Source organism: Elephantulus edwardii, unplaced genomic scaffold (assembly GCF_000299155.1).
Source record: "Elephantulus edwardii isolate Elephantulus edwardi_28Jun2011 unplaced genomic scaffold, EleEdw1.0 scaffold00012, whole genome shotgun sequence".
NCBI classification, from domain to species: Eukaryota; Metazoa; Chordata; class Mammalia; order Macroscelidea; family Macroscelididae; genus Elephantulus; species Elephantulus edwardii.
Window position 1 is genome coordinate 6756391 of NW_006399762.1, and position 9248 is coordinate 6765638.

At 36.1% G+C, this 9248-nt stretch overlaps 1 pseudogene; it reads right to left on the reverse strand.

Annotated features, from left to right (window-relative positions):
- Positions 1-3127: 3127 nt before the first annotated feature.
- LOC102850079 lies at positions 3128-3802 on the reverse strand (annotated as a pseudogene).
- Between the last annotated feature and the right edge of the window lie 5446 nt (positions 3803-9248).

A 9248-nucleotide genomic window follows, 5' to 3' on the forward strand; every position in this document is an offset into this window, starting at 1 on the left:
AATGTATTTTAAAGAGTTGTACTTTTTTTTGAAACCTAAGGGAAAAAAAGATAATAAAACTTCATCTCACAAACATTGGGCATGTTGCAAGGAGAGTCTATTTGTTTGATGACATCACGCTTAAAAAGGTGGAAGACGGAGAAGGAGGGAAAGACCCTCGAGCAGATGATTGACACAGTGACTGAAGCAATAATCTCAAGTGTATCAAAGGTTATGAGGTTGGCACAGGATAGAACAGGCTTCAGATCTGGCTCATAGGGTCACTATGAGTTCTTCTCAACTAGACAGAACCTAACAATAACAACATGGGCTGCCAAAGGAATAGATGAGTCTGTCTTGGAGAGGGTGCAAACAGGATAGTGATCTTTTGTCGTAAATATTTTGAGCTTTTGTTAGGAAGGTCCAGTCCTTGGAGAAGGACATATGCTTGGAAAGATGGAGGGTCAACATAGGAGAGGAAGACCCTCAATAAGATGGATTGACATTGTAGCTTTAACAATGGGCTAATGTATATCAGAGATGGTGTGAACGGCACAGGATAGGACAAGGTTCAGAACCATTGTTCATAAAGTCACTATTAGTCTCAGTTGACTCAAGGTCATATAATAACAACAGCATTTGAAAGCTAGTCATCAGGACTTTCATTCCATGCACCTCTGAGTGACCTCCAGTCTCTAACCTTTTAGATAACCAGCTGAGGGGCTTGCACTACACTCTACCCACTCTAACCATAAGTGATGTATTTTCCTGTTAAGTTTTGAGGTGATTTTTAGTCATTCTCGACCTTTGGTCACTTTTTGATCACTCTTAAGCTCTGGTGTTACAGTCTGTAGTAATTTGCATGACTAATCTAAAAGGCAGTGCCTCTCTAATGGTTTCAGTCCACCAACCATTCTGCAAGAGAAAGCTACGAAATCTCTTTCCTATGTGACTTACAGCCTCAGAAAGCCATTGGAGGGTCATCTATGAGTTGGTTTCATCTCAATGACAATAGGAGAAAGACTGGGAAATTTTACATTTATTGCAATTGAAATTGACATTTCATTTTATCTCTCTCTCTCCGTGATAACGATTAAAGTTTAGTGTTCACTTGTGTTGCCTATAGACACTAGTTCAGAATTCTACATTCAGTACACTATCATTGATACACATATTTTCATTTGTTTCTAAAGTATAAAAAGTAAATTTTCCTTTTCTCCATTCAACAAAAGACATAATTACTTAACTAAACTCTTGGATAAAAGAAAAAGTAGACCAATTTTGAATTTTAATGCAGGGTGAACAATTATATAAAAGCTATGTGTTGAAGTAAGGAGGCTTAGCGTGTCTGGGTCTGTGCTTTGAGTAATAATGATCCATGTACTAGGAGAATAATAAACTATGAAGCTAATTAGATTTCTGTTGATCAGCCACTTGAAGCCATTATTTTCACTTTTCAAGTAGCCATAGAACCCACTAGGCATTTTACAAACTGTAGAACTCAATTCTTCATTTATAAATTTTATGTTAAATGAATAGCGAATGGTTCACATTGTTTTGTATTATATATCTTTTTTCCCCCCTTTAGTTTATTGGGAAGTGTACATTTAGGCCAAATACTTTCATTCTATCAAAGAAAATTATGGTGATATTTGATATTACATGGCACATTAACCTTATCTTTCACAATCTGCATAAAATATGCTTTGTGGTATAACGCAAAGTGTTAGATTTCCCAGTTCTGGGTTAATAGTTGAAATTATGGGGTGGAACAGAGCTTCCGTCACCTTTGAACAAGGGTGGATGTTTGTATGCCAGATCTTACCACATCCTAGAAACTGTCCTTTCTGAAAGTCTCTTGGCCTTTGGCCCAACAAGTGTTTTATTCCCAAGTTTACAGCTAAAACAAATGATTCCACATTTTTACTTCCCATCTATCAATTGCATGGTAAGGTAAAAGACTAATTTGTAACTCTTTCCCTTCAGAAAAAGAAAAAGTGATAAATGGTTTAATTCTATTTCTTTTTAAAAAGAAATTATTTCAACAAATGTGAGGCTGAGGAAATCACGCCTGAATGCCTGAGGGACAGCATTAGGAAAGAAAAATATTTTTCTAGAAAAAGCATCAAAGCATTATGACGATAGACCAAGAATGATGAGACAGAAAAAGTACCAGGTTGTTTATGGCTTTACTGCTGTAAAGGCTCTTATATTATACCATCCATTTCACAAAACAAGAATAACAGTCAGAAGATATTTTTAAAGTATTTCACTGCTTCTATACTAATATTAAATCTTTATTTGCCTTAGTTCTTTGTCAGACAGAATTGTGTACTTCAAAAGAAAAATGGCATAACTTTCAAATGAGTTTTCTCCCACACATATATCTCCCTAAGAGGGAATCAGTCCTAATCAAGTCAGCAGGGCTTCCCTCTGGAAGCTGCTCCCCTAGTGTGGAAGGAGAAAGCAGAAAATAAAGTAGATTCAGCCACAATATCTCCATTTTTCACTTGCACAGCAGCTGAAATCTAACACTACTTTGCCAAGAAACAATGACTCTAAGAATTTCAAAACTGAGAAAATGCAGTAACATAGGAATCTTATTCATTGCTTCAAAAGCATGACTATATAAAACAATTTGAACATGGAAATATTTTAAAACACCATCTACAAGATAGTTTTAAATATTTTAATGATTCATAAATTCTGATCAAATTGTCCTATACGGCAAATGAATTATTTTCTAAGTGTAAATACATTTTTCCATGATCCTTAGCAATAGATCTTTCTTTTGATGATGTTTATGCTTATATTTGAATAAAATGTCATAAGTTTTTATTAACAGAAAATTTAATATTATTTTGAAAGAACTGAGGAAGCATCACAGGTAATTCAATGTAAAAATATATTTGCTTGAAAAGTCATGTCTGCTAACTGAAAATATTACATAAAATTCTTAAATGTAATCTTAGTCAATTTCATTCTGGACCTGTGAAAAAAGCAAAGATAATATTTTTCTTTTATTTTATTATTTTATTTTATTTACACAGCCTTACATGTCTTTTTTTTTTTCTTTAAAAGAAGCGAGTGGTGTACAAGGGTGTTAAATTCTTTATAGACAAGAAAAAAACCCTGCGCTACAACCAACTTATTCATCATCATTATCCTCCTCCTCTTCTTCATCCTCATCCTCCTTATCTTCTTCATCTTCCTTATTCTTGCTTTTCTCGGCCTTGACAACTCCTTTTGGCTGCATCAGGCTTGCCTTTAGCCCTGTATGCAACAGCATCCTTTTCATACTTCTCCTTCAGTTTAAGGGAGATCTGATGGCCTAGTGGCAAGAGCTGTGCTGCAGTCCTGAAGGCAAGCAGTTCTCACAGGTCTGCTTGTCCTCAGCAGCACTATTCGTCTACAACTCTCCCAGCTTCTTTGCAACAGTTCCAAGCAACATCATCAATAAAAGGCCAGGGTACTCGCCTTTGATTTTAGAGCATTACTCAGAACAAAACAAACAAAAATGCCGAAGGGGACTTCTTGAGCACGTTGGGATCTTTTAACTTCTTTTTTTGTTTCACCCTTAGGAGAGATATAGGTTTTCATCTCTCTCTTATAACAGGCCTTGTCTGCCTTTTCCAAGTCTTCAAATTTACCTTTCTCTGTAGTAAACATGGTCTTCCACCTTTCTGAGCACTTCTTAGAAAATTATGAGAAGCTGACAGAAGCATTTGGGTGCTGCTTCTTGTGCTCTTCTCGGCAAGTGTGCACAAAAAAATGCATATGATGATATTTTGCCTCTCGACTTCTTAGGATCTCCTCTGCTCATGGTTAGTTATTTCTTATCCACAAGGCACGGAGTCACTCAGTGCCATCAGACTCTACCTGGCCCAGAGCTGTCTCTATGGAGCTCAATGTACTCAAGATAACATTTTTAAGAATGAGATTCCAGATCACTTAATTAGACTGATGAGGAACCTATACATAGATCAAAGAATAACTGCTGTATAGTGCATGATTTAAAATCAGGAAGGGGGCACAGTAGTATTGTATCCTTTCAATGTTGTTGTTAAGTACCATTGAGTCATAGCTACCCTATGAACAAAAGACCTGAACACTGTTCATAGAGTTTCCAGAAGCAAGCTATTTTGGAAGTGGATGCCACTGCTGCTTCCAAGCTGGTTTAAATGAGGAAGCACCTGCAAACACTATCTGCCATGGGTAACTATTATCACATTTGACAGTGTCACAGTGTTTAGCATCACAGCAACCATGGGTTAACCTCTGTACAGCAATGTACAGACCAGTGCTATACCACTTAATCTGTTTTCTGAGAAGTTGGACTATACATGAAGAAGATATGGTAGGAGGATTGGAAGAAGACTCATCAACAGTCTGTGATATGTAAATAACATTGTTTGCTGAAAGTGAAGAGAACTTTAAACACAGGAAAGAAAAGATTCAATATTGGTTTGCATCTCAGCACAAGGAAAACAAAAGTAGGCCAATAAAGAACAATGTGATATACAGCAAAAGAAAGGGCTGAAGTTGTCAAAAGTTTTCTTTTTCTTGAATGCACAATCAATACTCATCTAGGCAGCAATTAAGAATCAAGATATTTTACTTTGGGCAAATCTGTTGCAAAGATTTCTTTACAGATTTTTTTAACAGATCTTTTGTTAAAGAGCAAGGGTGCCACTGTGTAGTCTAGTATATATCTGACCTAAACAATGCATCCTATGAAGCCAGATGTTCCTTGATATTGTTATGTCCTGTTGAGTCAGAATCAACTCATAGCTGACACTCCAGGGGATTTTCAGAGGCAGTATTTGCACAGGAAGATATTGCTCATCTTTTTCCAACTGAGCAGCTGGTAGATTTAAACCGTTTGCCTTTGGGTTGGCTGTACAACTCCTTACCACTGGACAACCAGAATATTGCTAGAAGAAAGGATTTTTTCACTTACTTTTGTCATATTGTCAAAAGAGGCCAGTCCCTGGAGAAAGACATCTTACTTTAAAAATTAGTTGTTGCTAGGTGTTGTCGAGGCAGCTCTGACCCACGGTGATTCTATGAAGAACAGATGAAAACGTTTCCATATCTTGTTAATGAAGAGATTGGTGAAAAAAAGAAAGACCCTAAATGACAGAGTGGATTGAGACAATGACCGCAACAATAAGACTAGTCAAAACAGTGATTGGGAAGATGACAAGGGACTGGGCAATTATGAGTCAGAACTGACTTGAAAATACCTAACAGTAGCATTAACAACTGCAAAAGGGTCCCTTTTCATAATGGACTAGGAAAACATAGCTTGAACTCGGATCAAAGTTTCTGGAACATTTAGAATCCATAGATCATCCAAAATGTAGGTAGACCACAAATTTTAAATTCAAAATAAAGACTTGTAAAAACTTTTAATGCTGTAATTCAAATATATTTCAAAATAGCTCTTTCAAATAAGGAAAGGAAAACAGTATCAAAACCTTTTCACCAATGTACTTATTTCAAATCAATAAGAAGTACTTTGAACCAAAAATAGTATATCAGGAACATATGTGGAGTAAATTATTAAAAATGTGGCTAATTGGAAAGTTGATGGGTGGAAGCTACCAAGAAGTTTTATACAAGAATCACCTTGATATCTGCTTCCATAAGGATCAGAGTTAAGAAAACCCTGTGGGATATTTCTTTTCTGTCACATGGAGTTGTTATGAGTTAGAATTAATTTGATGGGCACAATAACATTAACATTTTATTGCAGGGTTAAAAAACATTTTCTTTGTCTTTATTTCTTCTACTAAACTAGAAAATCCAGAATCAAGATGATAGATACTGGGATGCATATACCACTGATATATTTCAGTCAAGACATGCCCCTGTATGCACTCACCAAATTGTGCCAAGAGATCTGGAGAACAACCACCTGACCAACTAACTGGAAGAGATTAATATTTGTTTCCATTCCAAACAAAAATAATCCAACAGAATATGAAAGTTATTGGACAATGTCATTAATATCACATGCAAGCAAGATTCTGCTGAAAATTGTCCAAAAGTGACTAGAAAAGCACATCAACAGAGAATTATCAGCTCTGCAGGCTGGGTTTAGGAGAGATTGTGGCACTAGGGATGTTATAACTAATGTTAGATGGATTTGGGCTGAAAGCAGTACTGGAGGAATGTCTATCTATGTTTCATTAATTATGCAGCGACATTTGACTGTGTGGATCACAACAAACTGTGGCTGACTCTGAGAAGAATAGGAATCCCAGATCATTTGATTATGTTTATGAGAAATCTATACTTGGACCAGGAGGCAGTCGTCAGAACAGAGCAAGAAAATACTACATCCTTCAAAATTGGGAAGGGTGTACACCAGGGATGTATCCTATCTCCATACCTTTTCAATGTATATGCAGAACAGGTCATCCGGGAGGCTAGGCTCTATGAGAAGAAGTGTGGCATCAGGACTGAAGAAAAACTCATCAACAACCTGCATTATGCAGATGATATAACTTTGCTTGGTGAAATTGAGGAGGACTTGAAGCACTTGCTGCAGAAGGTCAAAGACTGTAGCCTTCAATATGTATTGAAGGTCAAAATCAAGAAAACAAAGATTCTCATCACTGGGCTGGTTGGTAGCATCATGATAAACGATGAAGAGATTGAGATTGTTAACAGCTTTAGTTTGTTTGGCTGCTCCACAATCAACACTCTTGGTACCAGCAGCCAGGAAATCAAAAGATAAACTACATTGGAGAAGTTTCCTGTTAGGGACCTCTGCAGAGTAATGAAGAGCAATGATACACTGATCCATGTCATGATGCTATGCCTCAGAAAGCTGGATAATGACTAGGGATGATAGAAAGAGAATTGATGCCTTTGAGCTGCAGTGCTGGAGAAAAGCATTGAATATACCATGGACTGCCAGAAGAACAAACAGGTTCTACCTGGAGAGGTTGAAACCAAACTGCTCCTTGGAGGCAAGGATTCTGAGGCTCCGTCTGACATACTTTGGGCAAGGAGGGACCAGTCCTTGAGGAGGGATATTATGCTTGGGAGGGTGGAGGGACAGCACAACAGAGGAAAACTCTCAATGTGGGGGACATACTCAGTGTCTGGGGTTATGAGTGGTAAGTGTATCAGAGACAAAGAGAGTGGCTCAGGATAGAGCAGGGTTCAGAGCTGTTGTACATAGTATCGCTATGAGTCACGGGAGACTTGATGGCACATAACAACAACAGCAACAAGTGTTTAGTGAAAGAATAAAAACCATAATGGTTAAGAGAGTAGAGCCTCCTAGTGATAGATGGGTTGTTTGAATTCTAGTTCTGTAACTTACGTGTCGTATGCCATTAGATCATTTCTTGACCTCTCCATTCTTGTTTCCTGAACTGTACAGTGAGGACAGTAATAGTGCTTAAATCCTAGGACTTTTGTGAAAATTAAAGAAATTAATGCACATAAGGGTCTCAAAACATTGTGTGGAACAGAGTGAGTGGTTCAGAAAATATGTTTTTATATATTTGATACTGTTTTAAATTAGAGCCAATGTGAAGTCCTAATTTAAACTTGTATGATATGTTTAATATATACACCAGAATTAAAAATTGTTAATTCAAATAGCTCAGGTAGGATTATAAGAGTTGTTAAATATTTTATATACCTCCATTGCCAAATATTTGCATTATTTATATATCACACAAGTATAAATATTATGAAAAGGCTCATTTTTAGCGTTCAAGTGACTCTAAATCTATAAATACTAAAAAGATAGCTATTTTTCAATTTCAAAATGAATGAAGGAAAAATTACTATTTAAATTTCCCTTTACAGTGTAATTTTTCACATTAATTTAATAAATTTTAATGTCATGTACATTATGTAAAAATAAATATACATGTATATTTACTTATCATAAAATTATTTTTCTTTAACAAGAGAAATAAGTCATCTATTTAGAGTTAATTTTTCTCCAATCAATTGGCTCAGAGTCTAATGAATCAAATTTTATTATCAACATTAAAAATGAAGATATTTTAGCCCAGCATGTTGGGTTGGATAGTTTCTGACACTGAACATTTAATAAACTTTTTGGTTGAAAGCCCATGTGTGTAATAGAAGAATATTTTGTTAGATACACAAATATACACACACTAAAAACAAACATATCAGGCCATTGAGATTCACGGTTATCCACCTTTGAGTTTCTGAGGCCATCAGTTTTCAGGGTGGATACTGCACAACTTTCTCCCTGGGAGTACATTGAAATTTGAAACACCAACATTTTGGTTGGCAGCTCAACACATAATATACTATGAGGGAATTTACCTGAACTCCTTGTCTATATGTCAAATCACTTAATTCTTTGAGTAATTCAATAACATAGGTGCTATTATTACTCTTTGTCAACATGACCATTCTGATCCATAACTTTCTTCTTTTGGGTGTCTGAGGGTGTAAATTATGAAAGGAAGTTGTTCATTATTCTCCCATGAATCAGCTGGTGAATTTCAAGCACAGAAACACATGCCCTTTGGATTAGCAGTCCAACTCTCTATGGACTAAGATGCCAATAGCTCCATGGTAAAAAGATGGGCATTCACTACCTATCAGGATTTATAGTCTCAGAAACTGTTATGATGAGTTGGCAGTGAGTTCGAATTTTTAAAATAATGTTATACTTTTTCAAGTTAATACATAGCTACTGAGAAGTAAATGTATTTGTTCTCAGTCTCACATTTTATAGCCAATCTATTATCAGAACAAAAGCAATTTTAAGTCCAGAATCAGTGGTTTTAGATAATATGATAAACTTAAGTTTTAAAAAAATTATCTTCAGCATTAATTTTTAATTAAAGCTCTTAATAAATGTGATTAAGTGGGTCTATTTTAATAATATTATGTGTGTGAGTGTACAAAACACTGGTGTTTCTGTTATGTGTTGTTAAGTTGCTTGCAATTCATAGCGACCCTATTTACAACATCCCTATCCTGTGCCAACCTTACTGTGTCTGACATCCCTACCTCCATTACCCCAGTCATTGAATTAGTCCATCTCATCGAGGATCTTCTTCCCCTGTGCTGTGCTTTCACCCTCCTAAGTATGACATACCTCCCCAAGGACTGGCCACTCCTTGAAACATGTCCAAAGTATGTCAGATGAAGCTTCAGAATATTTGCCTCCGAAACACTGAACAAAATTGAAAATTGTTTCTGGCATTTTCTTTAGAAAAGAAAGAGATAATTTTCAGGTATTTTTTTTCTGGAAC